This window comes from Cyprinus carpio, chromosome A1, assembly GCF_018340385.1.
Source record: "Cyprinus carpio isolate SPL01 chromosome A1, ASM1834038v1, whole genome shotgun sequence".
Classification (NCBI taxonomy): domain Eukaryota; kingdom Metazoa; phylum Chordata; class Actinopteri; order Cypriniformes; family Cyprinidae; genus Cyprinus; species Cyprinus carpio.
Window position 1 is genome coordinate 23477859 of NC_056572.1, and position 19007 is coordinate 23496865.

The window sequence follows — 19007 nt, forward strand, 5'->3', positions numbered from 1 at the left end:
CTAGTCTAGCAGTCACAATGGTCAGAAAACTTCAACCAAAGACTTCAATCAAACTACAACATTGAAGCAAAAATGTGAAATAAAAATTGTTAAACAAATATGGTAATCCCATAAGTAGTCCTTATTGGAAAAATAAATGATGTACAGTATTTAGATTAATTGAACTTAAGCTGTATGTAATCATGAATAGTACTTTAAAGTGGTCTCTCGGTTTTTGTGTGTATCTATGCTTTAGGGTTTGGGAAGATTATTCACATTCATAATATTGATTTTCTAGAGAAGACTTACTTGGTTCGGTATACTGAGGAGATAACCTCTGCCCAGTATATGTTCTAGTAAATGGGCCATTCTTCTCTGCACAACTATGTGCACAAACTGCTCGATTAGATGGTTTTTTGTTTTTTTTGTTTTTCTGGGAGGGATGTTTTGTGTGCCGCTGTAATCGCATTATTCATCAGTGGCATGCGTTACATGTCTCCCTTCCAGGTTCGATGTCTTTTGAGGATTTTTACTAGCTTTCAGCAGAGCAGCTCTTTGCAAGCCTCAGCACTGTGTGTTGGTTATCAGTGCTCCGTCCTTAATTGAAGACAAAACCATGTTATGTTTCTAATATCCAGAGGGAGGAATGAGATACAAAAGATGATGAAAAGATCTGATAAAAGCTTGGAATTTTATCCTCTGGCACTATTTTGCTTCAGATGTGAGGATATATAGTAGAGGAGACAAATGGAACATATTAGTGGACTCTGTTTACACTTTACTGTATCTAGTGTGTGTAGTGTGTCAAGATACCAAAAAGTGGTTGGGAACACTGCCAGTAAAATTTCATGGTTCTCTGTACCAAAACAAAATCTGTTGGAACTATTTAACTATTTTATGAAACTATTTGAAAATAAACAATCTTTATTTTTTAATTAGTTAATTATTAATGCTAATGTTTTGATTCATTTACATAGTCATTAGCATAAGCGACCTTGGACCACAAAACCAGTCAGAAGGGTCAATTTTTTTAAATTAAAATGTATACATCATTTGAAAGCTGAGTAAATAGGATTTCCATTGATGTATAGTTTGTTAGGATAGGACAATATTTGGCCGAGGTACAACTATTTGAAAATTAATCTGAGGGTTCAAAAAATCGTAATACTGAGAAAATTGCCTTAGCAATGCATATTACTAATGATAATACATTTTTGATATAATTACTGTAGGAAATTTACAAAATATCTTCATGGAACATGATCTTTACTTAATATCCTAATGATTTTTGGCATAAAAGAAAAATCAATAATTTTGACCCATTCAATGTATTTTTGGGTATTGCTACAAATATACCCCAGCGACTTAAGACTGGTTTTGTTGTCCAGGGTCACATATATCCTTCAGATATTTTTAATTAAGTAAAAATTGCTTTGAAAGATTTGTAATTACAGTACATGAAGAACAATTACATTACATGCAGAAGAGCAACATTTTGACTTTTTTTTTGTCCCATCCATTGCAATGGTTATCATTAAAGGTATAGTTCACCCAAAAATGAAAATTTTATGTTTATCTGCTTACCCCCAGGGCATCCAAGATGTAGGTGACTTTGTTTCTTCAGTAGAACACAAACCAAGACTTTCAGCTCAAACTGTTGCAGTCTGTCAGTCTTATAATGTAAGTGAATGGGAATCACAGCTAAAACATACAATAAAAAAAAAAAAATAACATACACAAACAAAACTAAATTAAACCCTGCAGCTCGTGACGATACATTGATGTGTAAAGACACAAAACAATCAGAACTTGCAAGAAACTGAACAGTATTTATATTTTTTTTTACCTCTGATTCACGCAAGGTCCGAACTGTTAGAACTCTCCTCCAGACCGATCGTTTTGTGTCTTTACACATCACTGTATCGTCACGAGCCGCAGGGTTTAATTTTTTTTTTTTTTTGATGTCCTGGGAGTAAGCAGATAAACATCAAATTTTAATTTCTGGGTGAACTATTCCTTTAAGTCAGTCATTGCAATTGCTAAGTTGTGCATTTAAATATGGTTGTAACTCCCGAAACTTTGAAGTGGGTACTTAATAGCTTTAAAATAAAACATTTATTTCAATTGTGAATGGGTTATAGAAAGAAAGTAAAGAATGCTTCCTTTATAATCACTGAATCTGCCAGCAAACTTATATTTGCATTGTCTTTATACACACTTTATTCGCAAATTTGCAGAACTTAGTCAACAAGCTTGCATTAACAAAGACTTTTGTGTTTTGAGCAGTGTTGTGTAGTTCGTACTAGCTAGCCTAATTAGCTATTGCATTTATGCTCTCAGCAGACTTATCTGTGATCAGCTACAAAGCTCTTCACTGAGTCCTCAAACAAATATGCACGAGAACCTACCACAAATAAAGTCTGTACTCGGTCCTATATATGTACTGCACAAAAGCCTGTATTTTTATTTTTTTCAAATTTGAATATCGACTTAATACCGTTTCTTTTGGCAACAGTAGGTGTGTTTTAGAATTTGGATGAAATTAGGTATCAGCATAATTAGATATATACCTACTTTTTCGAACAACTCCTTGAAGTGCTGTTAAGGTTTATAACAGAGCATATGTATAGGATGTGAAGGGTGGTGTGAGGTGCAGTGGTGCTCCAAACTTCACATGCTGCTGAGTTAGATTTTTACATTAACCTCCGGCACCCTGTAGGGAGAGAGACTCCAGATCTGATGCTGTTCAGCATGAGCAACATCCACCTCCTCTGGAGAGAGATTTAACATCTGCTGAAATTACAGGAAAGTATAGAGCCAGCCACTGTGATTATCACACACACACACCTAGCTCCCAGTATTCAATTTATGAAACATTCCTGATGTTCACAGTGTGTCTATAACTTGATTAATTCCAGGGCTTTTAAACTTTATTTCTTTTTATGACTCTATTCATTTGGGCAGGACTCATTTACCCAGAACCATCCTCATGAAATTAAAAACTCCAGATGTCTGTGTTCCTCTTCTGTGTTCTGTTCTCTCTCTCACTCATGGATTTCTATATTAATTTCAAGTACCTTGTACAACTAAATCCTTTGGCCCATCTTGCCTCTCCGAAATCATCCATCAGTCCATTTTCATTTTTTTTCCAGTTTATGTTTATTGTGAACATTCATTTGAGTACAGTCATATAGCATATTTCAATTTACAAACAATGTTCAATTGCATCAATGCATCCAAGTTTCTTTACAATATATAGACGTGTATAATTATCTAATGTGTTTTAAAAAATAAATTATACTCAAAGGTTGTTAAATTGTATCAAAGTACATTTTTTCCTTTTTCTAAAGTAACAAGTAAAAAAAAAAAAGAAAAAAATCACAAAAATTAACAATGTATATCCAGGGCTAGAACGTGTCCTAATTCAGTTCCATCCAGAATGACCTCAGATGACATTCATTATGTATGTAGGTATTAAATAGAGTACGTATATGTACACACATATAAGCATAAATTATATACATATATCTATTATATATAAATTAATAATCTTATTTATAGCAGCAAAATCAGGCCTTCTTTCTAATACATATTCAACCCACATCCACAGTTTTGCCAACATTTTGGAGAGTTATTACAGTATTTGGCTGTTTGTACTGGTGTTTTAAAATATCTAATAATATCATCAGTCCATTTTCCAAACCGTTTGTCCTATGCAGGTTATGGGTCTCTGAAATTCAATTTGTTATAATTAATTAATTAATTAATTAATTAATTAATTTAGTCATTGTGCAGTCAATTGAAATTGTATAACCTAAAGCTAAAATTTAGCTTTTCCAACAGAGGAGTGAATTATGTTAAAAAAAATATATATATATTAAAATAGAAATTATATTATATTATATTATATTATAATTTTTTTTGAACATTTTTATTTAAGTAAATGCACATCTTAATTGACTTTTGTTTTTTGTTTTTTTAACAAACACAGAAGAACAATGGCAAACTCGGCAGTGTCCTACATAAAATATATATATATATATCAATATATATATATATATATATATATATATATATATATATATATATATATATATATATATATATATATATATATATATATATATATATATATTGAAAGTCCCCCCTTCACTCACATTTTATTGTGTCCAGCCAAAATATTGAATAACTGGATCCCAAAGATCCTTAAACTGATAAATTTTCAAGTGAAGTTGGGCCGTGATTTTCTCCATACAGTATATCTCCTTCAACCCCTTCTGCCATTGTTCAGGTGTAGGGGGTTGGACCTTGAGCCAGGACCTAGTAATCATTTTTCTAGCCACTAAGAGTAATATCTGAATCAACTTAGTGTGCTGTTTGCCAAAACCCTCTCTTGGGGCTACTCCTATTACACAGTGAACAAAATCTAATGACAAGTTACATCTTAACATGACTTGAATTTCCCGCATAACTCCCCGCCAGAAGGGCTTTAGGATGGGGCAATCCCAAAAAATATGAGTATGATCTCAAATTTGGTTACAATTTCTCAAACTGAATATAATTGATGGAGTCCTAAAGAATCTCATCACGACTTTCCAACCAAATTTTTTCCACACAGGACTATTTGTGGTTTTGTGACTAATTTCACATGCCTTAATCCATTCTTCATCTTCAATAATAATATTTGCTTCTAATTCCCATTTGCCTTTTATGTCAAAAGAATTATCCAACAATTGTGACTGTAGGAAATGATACAAATTTGAAACAATTTTTTTTCTTATTTTTTTCTGTGATATTTTCGATCAAATAGGATTCCATTGAGGTAGGCAATCTTTTCAAGGATTCCCATTCCCCACTCAATCTTATATATTCCCATATCTGCAAATATCTGAAGAAATCTTTGGAGGATAGTCCATGTTTGTCCTGTAATTGTTTGAAGGACTTTAGGATTTCCCCATCAAACATCTGGTGTACAGTTATCAGTCCCCTCTCTGCCCAATTCGAAAAACCAGGATCTATTTTACTTATAGGGAAGTCACTCAATTTAGCTATTTGGAGTGCACGTGATGTTGTTAAAAGGAATACCCAGTCTCTTCCTCAACATTGACCAAATGCAATGAGTAAAGGCCATCCATTAATTTTGTATTTTAAGTTCTCTCCATTTCTTTTGTTCCAAAAATAATGCTGTCTCCAAGGGAACTGATGGGCTTGAGATATTCTCCAACCATAACCAATTTGTATCCATGTCCTGAATCACCCATTCCACTATTGCTCGTAACTGTGCTGCCCAATAATACATCTTAAAATTGGGTAAACTTAAGCCACCAGCTCCCTTAGAGCTGCACAATAATCTCTTCCGGATCCTAGCTTTTTTCCCCTGCCACACAAATGTAGAAATCATCTTATCCAGAGATTTGGACCTTATAGCCCGAAACTAGTCCAAATTCTCTCAAGCACTCTAACAATGCAGGAACAGAAGTCAATGGGTTCGAAATATATAGAATAACATCATCGGCATACAAGGACAGTTTGAACTCTGTGTCTCCGACAGTTACTCCTTGAACTCTATGATCTTCCCTAATCAACTCTGCCAATGGTTCTATACTAATTGCGGACAACACGGGGCTGAGGGGACAACCCTGCCTGGTTCCTCTTTTGAGCACAAATTTGTCAGAGATAAAGCCATTTACCCTAACTTTGGAGGTAGGATTCAAATACATCACCCCAATCCAATTTATAAATTTAGAATGAAATCCCAATTTCTTTAAGGTATACTCTAAAAACAACCAGTCCACCCTATCGAATGCTTTCTCAGCATCAAGACTGAGAAGCATTGATGGGTCTGTTTTCTTCTTAGCTACTGTCATTATGTTTAATGTTCTCCTAATGTTATTAATTCCCAAGCGACCTGGTATGAAACCAGTTTGGTCAATACCAATTACATGTTTTATACACTCCTGTAATCTTTTGGCCAGTATAGATGTTAAAATTTTCATGTCGCAACATAACAGACTTATTGGTCTATATGAGGAACAACTTGTTGGGTCTTTGCCTTCTTTATGAATTACGGATATTGTCGCTTGAGACCAAGATTTAGGTGGATCATTTTGAGTGAGAGCATAGTTAAAGGTTCTTTGTAATAGAGGGATAATTTCATCTTTGAAACATTTATAAAACTCACCTGGATAGCCGTCTACCCCTGGGGACTTATTATTTTTATTATTTTTTAAATTCTTAATGGCACCTTCGATTTCTTTTATTGAGATTGGTTTTACTAATGCTTCAGATTGGGTGTCATTTAATGAAGGTAGATTAATATTTTCCAAGAATCTTTCAATCTTAATTGCTTTGTCAGTGGCTTCTGGTGAGTCATACAATGCTTCATAGTAAGTGGAGAATGCATCGGCAATATCTTTAGGATGAGATATGATTTTTTTGGAATTTGGATGTAGAATTTTTGCTACTGTACGACTGGCCTGTGCTTTGCGTAATTGAAAAGCTAGTAAGCGACTCGCTCGGTTTTATATTATATTATATTATATTATATTATATTATATTATATTATATTATATTATATTATATTATATTATATTATATTACCACATGTCTGTATAAAAAAGCAACTCATGATAAATAATATCCAATATATGAGAATGTTTAAGAGTTTTATTCCTTTTTTTTTTTACAATTTCTTAAGACTTTTTGAAATCATAAGACCTGTTTCTTTCCAGGTTTTATTCTAATATAATTACAAAAGCTAGAATTCTTATATAATTCTCATATATAGGTCATCTGCTAATCTCTTTCTTGCCTTACTGATAATCACATTTTTTTTTTTAAATACAGTAAATATATCGTATCTAAAAGACCTGACAGGAAAACCACTGCATCTCTCAGTCTAGAAGCTAAAAGACTTTATAGCTTCTTTTAGCTTTTTAGCTTAGATGCATCTGTATAACAATTACAGACAGTGGTTTTGACCAAATTGCGATTTATTTAATATTCTCTCAGAATTTCTAATTAGCCACCAAATGTGGACATGAGTTGCACAGCATTTCCAAATGCATTTAAAACACTTTGCTCAGCTTCTCTTAATTAGCGGTCTTTCCCATTTTTTTTTTTTTAATGTTTTCAGTTTCTCGAGTGCCTTGCTGTTCCAACTGACTTCAAGCTGTACAGCATCTGGGATGGGATCTGAATGCTAGTCAGCTCTCCTGTCATTATAGCGCACTCTACAGCATTCTGCCCCTTGGTTCTAATTGCTGAAAGTATTCTTTGTCCAAAAAAGGACGCCTTATGAAACACTGATTTTCGTGCATCAGATTCACCTTGTGTAACATGTTTAGCTTGTTAGCTAAAATGTTCAACATAAAAACTTCATGCTTTGAAAGCATGTTCATTTCTGGAATAATAATATTAGCAGCAAAGCTACAGTAATGGTGTGGAAAGCACTATAACAATAACAACATTAGTGTCCACACCAACACACGATAATATTCTGTTTGTTATAAGTGCACAATGCACTTATGTGGCCTGTTACGTTAAATTCTCAAGTCAAGTGATTCTTGGTTGTCAGCGTTTTGGTTCATCGGCTGGAAAAATCATTCTGACAGGGATTTCAATGATATTGCTCCTCTGTGTCTTACCATTAAATTTGTGATGTGTACTTTGCTGTTCCCATAGAATAAGAAGGATTGCTTAAACTTTATAGTTATGGTTATGATTACATTCCTGGTTGTGAACAGCCCTTAAGAATATTAACAATTTTTAATCAGGCTCTGAGATGGCTTGCCATAAAAAGTTGTCTCAGTCAGTGAAATCGCTTTGGGGTCCAAACATCTGAGCTGTAAATGCCACATGAAACTAATCACTCCAGAGCTGCAGGAAATTACGAGTCTTGGATTTCTCTATGTTGTGGTCCATGAATCTTTGCTTATAGTGTTTAGGGTTGTAAACATTCTGAAGATCAGTCATTCTACTGTTTGGCTGACAGGTGGATGATGTATTGGTGGTTCAAAGTAAGCTTCCTCAGAGGCACTTGGTGAGGTAAGAATCTGTTTATTAACCTTAGGAATTTACTTAACTCGACTGAGCTGGGTTATATCAGCGCTTCAGGATGTGACCTTACAGGCATCTAGACAGGTGCATTTGTCAGAGGGGTTGTGATCCTCACCTAGAATGACATCCCCTTTGGCAAGTGTGTTACAAAGAAGAACAAGAAATAGGCCAGTAGATCTAGTCAAGGATCTTTAGAGTAGGAGAGCAGTTTTTAGGCGAATAAAGGTATTTTATTGATTATCACCTTTTTTGTAGCAAAGGAATAGATAGGAATTTTTTTTTATGTAATTGCATAGAACGTATTTGTAAAATTCCACAAATAAATAGTAAAATGTATCTAACATTGTTATTGTATTTAGGCTACTGTTTCATTATTATGCATGTTACTTAGTTGCTTTGTCTAACGGAGTTTGAGCGAAAGCCTATTGGAAAACTTGAGATTGTTCATTTTGGACCGAAATGACAAGAATGTCACTTCTAATCTGTAATTACATTTCTAATCCATGTGCCAGAGGATAAACACTAGTGCTGAATCATAATAAATTAAGCTGATGGAGAGACTCATCCATATGAGAGCTGCACAAACATGAAAATTAAAGACAATTTGTAACCCAAACAGATGCACAGACAAAATCAGCAGAGCATCCTCTCTCCATCACTGCTTCTCTAGAGGTGTGCAACCATCTAACAAATGAGAAGAGATCTTGTGCAGATATACGTGTATGGTGTTTATAACAAAATTTGCAATTTGAATATATATATATATATATATATATATATATATATATATATATATATATATATATATATATATATATATATATATATATATATATATATATTTTTACACACACACACACATACACACACACACACACACACACAAAGTGGCATGCAAAAGTTTGGGAACCCCTTGTAGAATCTGAGAATGTGAATAATTTTAACAAAATAAGAGAGATCATACAAAATGCATGTTATTTTCTATTTAGTACTGTCCTGAGTAAGATATTTTACATAAAAGATGTTTACATTTAGTCCACAAGAAAAATTATTAAAATAACCCCATTCAAAAGTTTGGGAACCCTTGGTTCTTAATACTGTGTGTGGCTACCTGGATGATCCACGACTGTTTTTTTTTTTTTTTTTTTTTTTTTTTTTTTTTTTTTGTGATGGTTGTTCATGAGTCCCTTGTTTAAGTTAAGTTAAACTGAGCACTGTTCTTCAGAAAAATCCAGCTCCTGCAGATTCTTCAGTTTTCCAGCATCTTTTGCAGATTTGACGTTTTGAACCCTTTATAGCAGTGACTCTATGATTTTGAGATCCATCTTTTCACACTGAGGACAATTGAGGGACCCAAACACAACTATTAAAAAAGGTTCAAACATTCACTGATACTCCAGAAGGAAACACAATGCATTAAGAGCCTTAGACTTAAACAATGCATTGATTTGAAGATCAAGGTAAATTGTACTTAATTTGTCTTCCTGGAAACATGCAAGTATCTTTTGTTGCTTCCGAAGGACAGTACTAAATGGAAAAAAAAATATATATATATTTCAACAAAATAAGAGTAATTTGGACATCTTCCTCCTGTGTCCTTTTTTTAATAGTTGTGTTTGAGTCCCTCAATTGTCCTCATTGTGAAAAGATGGATCTCAAAATCATAGTCACCGCTGGAAAGGGTTCAAATCTGCAAAAAATGCTGGAAAACTGAAGAATCTGCAGGAGCTGGATGATTTTTCTGAAGAACAGTGCTCAGTTGAACTGTTCAGAACAAACAAGGGACTCATGGACAACCATCACAAAACAAAAAAAACAGTTGTGGATGATCCAGGTAAGCACACATAGTATTAAGAACCACGGGTTCACAAACTTTTGAATGGGGTTATTTCAATAATTTCAGCTACTTTTTTTCTTGTGGACTAAATGTAAACATCTTTTATATATAATATCTTACTCAGGATAGTACTAAATAAAAAATAACATGAATTTTGTATGATCTCTCCTGTTTTGTTAAAATTATTCACATTTTCAAGGGGTTGTTCCCAAACTGTGGGTGTGTGTGGATGGGTAGGTGGGTGTATGTGTATATATATATATATATATATATATATATATATATATATATATATATATATATATATATATATATATATATATATATATATATATATATATATATATATATATATACTGTATATATGACACAGTTTGTTTCAAATGCTGTTTGAAATGAAAATATAAAGATATTTTGAAGAAAGAAATGATGTAAACAGCATTGAACCCCACTGATTTTCATTATATCGACAAAAACCCACTGGGACAATCTTCAAAACAATCTTTTATGTTCAACAGAAAAAAATAAATGCATACAGATGGGATGACATGAGGGTGAGTAAATAATGACATAATTTCCGCTTTTGGGTAACCTATCACTTTAAGTTGAATTGAAAACTGAAGTGCATACTCTGTATGTGGTACTGTATGTACATCTTTGAGCCTTGTGCATTAGTATTATCATAAATGAAATTTATTATATATTTTTTTCCAAATTGTATCTATTTTTGCAAAGGCACATTAATGTAAATAGATTGTTGATATCTTATTTTCTCATAATCCAGTAAGCACTATCACTGTCAGCTGCATTGTTAACCAACTTTACGATGGATATGTTTCACCCATGACAAATATGACCTTATGCAGTAGATTTTAATGCTGTAAATCTTCACATTCTCTGAGAAGAGGGGCCATAAATACAAGAGCCATCGGTCTCCAAGTCCCAGACACTAAGATTGAGTAGTGGGTCAAAATTGCCTGTTGAGAAAGGAGTAAATCTGTCAGACCTGCTCCTCATGTCTATGGAACATAAAAAACACGAAATAGAACAATCAGGGTGGAACAATGTTCAACCTGTAATATAACCAATTGAACCCCAATTGCCTCAGATTGAAACCCTACAGTTCTGTCATTCAGGAATATAATATTTCAGTCTACACTCGACTGCTTTTCATACCTCCATTCTGATAGAATATAGCTGAGAAATCATTTCATCCTAAATTGGGCGGCAGGCAAACACAACCACATGATTATTGGCATGACTCTCCAAACCATGCAATCCATTCAGAATGATGATGATGCTGCTGAGAAAGTTTGTTCAAATCAGCATCGTATTTATCCTAATATAGGCAGTGTGAATCCATGAATGTTTTTGATGAAAATATTAACATTCACCTCCTAAACTGCTTTCAGCACCTGCCTTTTACCCTCAGGGACCAAAGCCTGTGTATCTGAACTAATTCAGGTTCAGCCTCTTATATCTACAGGTGGCTTGCTTCCCCCCCAGGAGCCAGAGACTTTGTCTTCTGCGATGCTGTGCTGTTTTAGCATTTGGAACTCAGTAGGTTTTATAATGAGAGCACCATCTGTTCAAAACAGCCCTCATCTGTTTTCAAGCTAATGTATATCTTATTGGAAACCCATGCTTCTAAAAATACCTGGCAAAATGGCTTAGTCCTTCTACCTAACCTGGCGCAGGCTCCCCCACATTGTAATTAGACCAGGCCTGCATATCCATCAAGCAGCTGATGAGAACATATTTGATATGACAGAGAACAGTAAGCCCATCTAAAGGCAATTTAACTGGAGGAGAAAAGAAATATTGAAAAAAAATTGAAGGCACTGAAAAAACATGATTTATCATCCTTCCAAGCTGAAAAGTGTATATATACACGATTGCACAACGGAGTGCAGTTTGATTTGATGACAAATTAAATGCAGTGTAAAATGCACACTTTTTCATGAGCTATTTGTGTCATATGCATGGTAGAATATGTGTAATTAACACAGTATGTAGTATGTAGTATGTCATGGCAGTGTGAAGGTCAGTGATGTGAAGCTCATTTGTCCCCCTTGTCAATATATTCAAACTATATAAATTCACTTATTTTATGGTGTGCATTTTTTATTATTATTAAAATTTTGATATTGCTTGAGTGCAAAAAAATAATTAAAAGAAAACCCTTTAGAGGATTTTGGCATAAAATAAAACTGCTTAGTTATATTTGAAAAATACCTTGTCAAACTGTGTGCTGTACATGATTTGTTAAAAAAAAATTTTTTATAAATCTATAATGTATATGAAGTGAAGTGAAGTGTGGCCAAGTATGGTGACCCATTCTCGGAATTTGTGCTCTGTATTTAACCCATCCAGGTGCACACACACAGTAGTGAACACACACTCGGTGCTGGGCAGCCATAATGCTGCGGCGCTGGGGGAGCAGTTGGGGGTTTGGTGCCTTGCTCAAGGGTCTCACCTCAGTCGTGGTATTGAGAGTAGAAGAGAGCACTGGTTATTTACTCCCCCCACCGATAATTCCTGCTGGACCTGAGACTCAAAATCACAACCTTCAGATTACAAGTCCGACTCTCTATTCATTAGGCCACGAAAGCTTATTTCAAAAGGTTTTTTTTCAAAGTGCAATGAAAATTACATTTTACTTGATTACTCCACAACACTGAAACTATCATGAATGCGGAGAGTGCAACTTAACACATTAGTAAGCTAGATTTTCCCTCCTTTTCTTTATGGCGGACACTCTAAAATGTCACTGACCTGTGAAATAAAGAGTGCCTCTCCACTCTTTATCGCTGCCATGGTATAAAAATGCTAAAACAGGAAAAGCTGTGAAAATCCTGCCAGTTGAATGGCTTAATTTACTGTTTTTTTCTTTGTGTGTTTTTAAGTTAAGCAACAAAAATAAGCAAAAGTCAGCATTACTGGATTAATTATAGACTCACAAGAACTAGACACTTAGAAAATGAAAAAAAAAAGAATGTTATTTATTTCTGTAATTTCCATTACCTCTATCAGAAGGATTTGCCCACCATTCCATTGAGAAGGTGCCATACCAGGGGTATTGTTTACCCCAAATAGTCTATGTAATTGGCTCTCTGAAGTCAGAAAATTGCTTTAATAATGCCCTGCAGCTTGCCAGCAAAGAAGATATTAAAAGTAAACATACTCATCAAAGGAAAGAGGCCGCCACCTGAGGTGCCTCAATACATTAGACTGTGTTAAAGAGCTGTGGTCTGCGCCGCTGCCACTGTTGGCTCTGCCCATACTGCGCGGTAATAACTGTTCCACTGCTGTACGCCTTGTAATAAATGTTCAGTCTATGCCCTCAATTAACATGGTTATGAACCAGTCTTGGAAGGTGTTTATTGAATGCCGTTATTTGTGTTTGGCTAGGATGATGATACTTGCACACTCTCAGTTGTGTCTTAAACCACCATGGCCAAATGTTTTGGCAGTGACAAATTTTGTGTTTTGCAAAGTTTGCTGCGTAAGCTGTTGTGGTGTTCATTCACATTGTTACTAGATTATTGTTTAGAGTGATCAGATGCATTTTAAATAATTGTTAAAAGCTTCATTGGCCAAAAAATGAACCAAAAACCATTGGCCAAAAAATTAACAATTTCATTGTTTTTTGATCCTGACACAAAATGACCAGCTAACATTAATCATATCAGCAGCATAGTGAAAATGTGAATGTGTACTAGTCAGGTAAAATCACTTTCATACTTAATAGATTGTAAGAGCAGACTGATGGAGGGAAGAAGCGCTTCCAATCATTGCGCTCTTGTTAGCAATGGTTACCTCAAAAGAAACACGTGCAGCCACCATTGCTTTGTATCAAAATGGCCTCACATTCAAGGAAATTGCTACAAAGAATATTGCACCTGAAATAACCATTTAACGGATCATCAAGAACTTCAAGGAGAGAGGTTCAACGGCAGTGAAGAAGTCTTCAGGACAGCAGGTTGGTGTGAGAGCATCTGCACGCACAGTGAGGCCAAGACTTTTGGACAACGACCTGGTGTCAAGAAGGGCAGCAAAGAAGCCACTTCTCTCCAAGAAAAACATCAGAATAAAGAAGAAGGTGAATGAGAAGAAAAGGTGAATGCTACCATGAGTCCTGTGTTATGCCAACAGTGAAGCATCCTGAGATCATCCATGTGTGGGGTTGCTTTTCAACCAAGGGAGTGGGCTGTCTCATAATTCTGCCCCAAAACACTGCCATGAATAAAGAATGGTATCAAAACGTCCTGCAAGAGCAACATTTTCCAATGCTCCATGAGCAATCTGGTGATGATCTGTGCATTTTCCAGTATGCTGGAGCACCATGTCACAAAGCAAGAGTGATAAAGAAGTGGCTAGAAGATCATTACATTGAAATTTTGGATCTGTGGCCAGGCAACTCTCCGGATCTCAATCCCATAGAGAACCTGTGATCAGTCCTCAAAAGGCGAGTGGACAAGCAGAAGCCCACAAATTGTGATCAACTCCGAGAACTATTTAAAGGTTAGTTCACCCAAAAATGAAAATTAGCCCATAAATTACTCACCCTCAGTCATCCCAGGTGAATATGACTTTCTTCTTTCAGACTAATTCAGTCACAGTTATATTAAAAATTGTCTTTAATCTTTCAAGCTGTTTAATGCCACTCAGCGGGTGTTGCAGTGCATCAGTCCAAAAGAAGTTCAATAAAAAGCACCCATCCTCAATAAAAAGTGTTTCACACGGCTTCGGGGGGTGAACAAAGTCCTCCTGTAATGAATCGATGCGTTTTTGTAAAATAACCCTATTTAAAATGTAATAATCAATTTAATGTAGCTTGCGCTCACTGTTGTACACGGAAGCAGCTACATGCGGATGACATATGAGGTCGGCTTTGCACATGTGCCACTCAGAAGTGTCGAATGCGGAAGCGCAGGGGAGATATCAAAACAACGGTCACTAATTAGAAGTACAAAATGAGGATTTATAAAGTAGAATGTCAGACAATTTTGATATAAGCCAAGAGGAGACTGGGTTTCTTTTGCTAAAGTAAGGAAACTTTGCTTCCTTTGCTCCTGTTAACAAACGCTGGTTTTCACGAGACTCACCAGCGCATACACAACGCTGACCTCATGCGTCATCCACCCGGAGCTGCTTCCATGTACAACTGTTGACGCCAGCTACATTAAAGGGATTATTATGTTTTGAATGTATATTTTTACTTACAAAAATGCATCGATTCGCTACAGGAGGCCTTTGTTCACCCCCTGGAGCCGTGTGAGACACTTTTTTTTATGGATGGGCATTTTTTATTTAACTTCTTTTGGACTGATGCACTGCAACACCCGCTGAGTGGCATTAAACAGCTTGAAAGATCAAAGACAATTTTTAATATAACTCTGACTGGATTCGTCTGAAAGAAGAAAGTCATATACACCTAGGATGACTTGAGGGTGAGTAATTTATGGGCTAATTTTCATTTCTGGGTGAACTAACCCTTTAAGGCAAGAATGGATCGATATCAGTCAGGATTTGGCCCAGAAGCTAACATCCAGCATGCCAGAGCGAATTGCAGAGGTTATGAAGAACAAGGGTCAACACTGTAAATAATGACTCATTATATTTTTGCCAATAAAAGCCTTTAGAATTTATGATATGCTTATCATTGTTTTTCATTATACCATAGAAACGTGGAAAAATCTACAAATACTGAAGCAGCAAACTTTGCAAAACACAAAATTTATGTCACTGCCAAAACTTTTGGACATGACTGTAGATGGTAGGTTAAATGAAATCAATACTGCCAGGTGTTATTCAACAAAGAGAGCACCTGAAGCACAGTTTGCCTTGGAAACTCATTGTGATTGAATAGATGAACAATGAAACCTGCCTGAACGCTCCTTTGGTTTTCAGCTGTACTTCGAAATAGCTTCGTGTTATGGTCTCCTATACTGGCTTATTACTGTCGACAGATTTCCGAATAAAGGTTAGGCCAGGCTCTGCCAGCGAAAAGGTCACATGTCCACAATATCCCTTTTCTCTAAACAGTCTCCTTTCAGCACATAGATATCATTACCTGTTATGACTGGTTGGATTTCTAAGCAGCCTTACTTGGTTCTTAGCATGCAGTATTAATAATGCCCATGGGGCTGTATGATCTTCAGCACAACCTTTAAAAGACCTTGATTTTCTGGCGGACTCCAGTATGTGAGAGCATGGTTTAGAGTTTATCAGTGGCCACATGCTTCTGTTATACAGTATTTGGGCCCACAATTAGCCTTTGTAATGAGATGGAAATAAATTCAGAGGCACTTTGGATCAGGTTGAATGTATCATGATTATGATAATCTGACAAGTCGCTTAATTGAGGTTTGGGTCAGTTGGGCTATTTATTTGAAAGTTAAACTATGTTTAGGGGTATAATACGCGTGTGGAGTACTACATGCACTGAATTAGCAGATTAAAGCAGTGGAAACCTATACATACTTTTGTCTTGGTGTATTATTCGGTTATATGTGCAACTGCTATCATGTGTCATTGATAACTGGCCTTCCACTCCATGAAGCTGTCAACCCTGATGCATAATTCTTTAGAATGGTTACATAACAGATTTATAGAGGACATTTCAAACTGGCTTAATTAGGTACTGTGTACAATGCCGTAAGATAAATTCCAAGCCTCAAGCTAATTGCAAAATAAGTTATGTTGGTATTCAGCTGGAAAAACAGATGGTTATACGAGGACAAGAAGTTGATGCTCAAAGATATTATAATATATAAGATGCTATAAGATATTAAGAGTGTTGTAACACTGGATGAGCTGTAAAGGCCTAAGCCGTTAAGTTAAACCCAACCCAAGTATAGATGTTTTTTTTGTTTGTTTGTTTGTGCGTGTTGATTGCACCACATCTTTGATTTTGTGGACAAAATTTTTTCAAGTATTTATGAGCAATAAAGTATTTTTATGAAAAATGTAAGAACAAAAATAACAGAATTAGATTGTTAAACTACTTAGAATATATATATATATATATATATATATATATATAATTTTTTTTTTTTTTGAATGAGGCTTTTTCTTCATTATGATTTCAGTTCTATCACCCTGACTTTATATTTTTACATTATGCACCCCAAACATATCAAAATTAATTTGAATTCAGAAAATAACATGCTCATCATAGAGGAATTATCTATGAATGTATGTATGTGTATACAATGCATGGATTGAATTTTTAATGCATTTTTAAATAAATTAATAAATCAAGTCCAAAAATAAGCAAAGCAACTGTTTTATTAAAATATTTCATAAACAATAATATATTATGCCAAACTACTTAGTTATCCTTCTTGAATTTCTAGTTTTTTTAATTTGGCTTTCATTATGATTTAAGTTCTATAACCTTGACATTTTTTTTTTTACTTATCAAAAAAGACCAAATTTAATTTTAGTTCAGAAAATTAAAAACATGCTCATCATAAAAGAGGTGTATTTGTATGTCACTGTATGACTTGCATTTTTTATGAAATTTTAAATAAAACCCGACAAAAATTAGCATCACATCATTTCTCAATATAACATCCTGATCAAAAGACTTCTTTTGCTATTTCTTTTAGTCCTAACATTGTGATCAGTTTCATATTTTAAAGTTAGCTGTCATTTCATTTCTTTTCCAGGATACTCTGGACTCCATGGCCACCCTGCCCTCGGCCAAATCAAATATGATTTTGAGAGATGGATAAATCAGAATGATGCCTGTCACTCAGTCAAGTCCAGCTTTAGATGTTGCCACTGTCAAAACACTTTTGAACCGAGGGTCCACTGCAGGAGATGAAAGCTGCGGATGAACCCATACAGTACTTGCTGTTTGAATCGATGCAGCAACCGTCTGCATGTGCATAGATAAGAGAGAGGACAGTGTGCGTATCCTCCAGAGCCCGCTGGAAAAAAACTCCCAGGTTCGTCTCCAATCAAAAATACATCTCCTAACTGAGTTTTACAGCACACCCTATCAATGCTCTTAAACTTCAAAGTAGGTCTGCCGACATCTCGCAGCAGATAATCAGATATCGACAGGTTAGTTTTTCAGTGTGATGGGCCTAGATTTGAAACACCGATTGCAAACCGCTTCATGCTTCTCACTTATGGTCAAGGTGCTGAAATAATGGTAAATCCATGAAATGATAAATAAGACATGCTTCAAAAACCAATTTGAATCATTTTGCTTTTATTACTGTGGAGAAAAAAAATGGCCAATTTAAAGGAGAGGAGGCTTAAACTGTGACAAGGTCAAAGAACAACAAGTAATTTATCTCGCTTCAGTGATATGCTGACATTTTATTATATGATAATGAACAGAGAATAAATATTCAGGTGACTGAAAAATGATGACATAAATCCAGACCCACAGAATGAGAGGATGCCCATGTAGGTGGATATAGAAGCTTATACATATTCAGAGTTAAATTCTGCTGCAGTGTTTTGCATTCTCATGCTTGATCTTGTCTAATCATTTCAAGGGTAAAGAGTATTAATTAGCAGATGCAGGTCCTGCTTTATTTACTGCCGTAGCATTTTTGAATGCCCTTGAAACCTTATTTATCTTTTCAAGACAAAGTTTGTGAATTGGATTAACCTTTTGCATCTGGGTCATGTGAAGTGCATTTTTAAGAGTGCAATAAATTGAAACATCACTAAAAGTGTTATGAATTGGGGCAAATTTACTGCATACCATCCTATTCTCTCATCTGTATAAGCATTGGTTTGATATATAATTTTGCTAAAGTCCTGAAGGTGGGAAAGAGCTCCCATGAAGAGATTTATATATTAACCTGTTATCAATGTGTCAAACATTGCTGATTTAACTTCCTCCCTCTGTTATGACAAGGGCTTAGATTCACAATGCTGCATTTGGGTTAGTCTGCTTTGATGACAGACACATTAAATTGAGTAATGACAGTGTCAGCTGTCTTGATTATGAGGTACTAAAAGAAATGGGATGTAGACATTTCCAAGCTGGGTGTGGTGTTTGGGATGAGGTAACTGCATTACTTCATACATCAATATTGAGCAATGCAGGCTCAATAAAGACAAGCAGTTTTTGGGTCATTAACATAAAAACACACTTGAGTTT